The following is a 721-nucleotide window of genomic DNA, read 5'->3' on the forward strand; positions in this document are numbered from 1 at the left end:
GGAACTGGTAAGTCCTCCTGAGCTCCGGACCTCCCGTTTTTGGTGGATGGTCTCGGTTTACTCTGAGCTGGTTCTTTTCCTATGAATTGTTTGGGATCCTAATTTAGATTTGGAGGTGCATTCTAAAGAGTCTTCCCCTTTGTCTTTTTATCCTAAAATTAATCTCAATTGGCTTTTCTGTGCATTTTTGAAAGAGGAAACTTAACTGTCTTGTTCGTAGAAAAATGAGAGACTGAGTTCCTCGGCTCCGAAGAGAAGGGGCATCTTACTCCTCCCAGCCTTGGCAGCCCTGGGTGACCGGGGTCCTGAGTGGGAGTTGCCTGGGGCAATTCCCCTAGGTGTGAGTGGTCCCATAGGGAACCCCCCAACAAATTAATTAAAAGAAGGCTCGTCCAGGAAACGCGTATAAGAGCTGATCACTCCGCGTTTTGAGCCCTCTCAGAGGTACTAGACCCCCAAGAGAGAAACTGAGACACGTAGAGGGTGGGACCGACTCAGTGGTGAAACACTGAGGAGCCCCACCCGCAATCAGCACACTCTGATCCAGGACACCAAACCCTGTATTACAGTTCGGTTGCTTCTTTTAAAGAAAAATGGGAAATACTTTAAAAATGAGGAAAGACAAGGAGAATGAGCCCCGTTGGGCACCCCAGTTGGTTTGTGGTACCTCTACTTGCAAGTATTTGTGTAAATAAAGACGTTCAAAGGCATGCCAAGTTTT

The sequence above is a fragment of the Propithecus coquereli genome, unplaced genomic scaffold (assembly GCF_000956105.1).
Source record: "Propithecus coquereli isolate 6110/MARCELLA unplaced genomic scaffold, Pcoq_1.0 Scaffold635, whole genome shotgun sequence".
NCBI classification, from domain to species: Eukaryota; Metazoa; Chordata; class Mammalia; order Primates; family Indriidae; genus Propithecus; species Propithecus coquereli.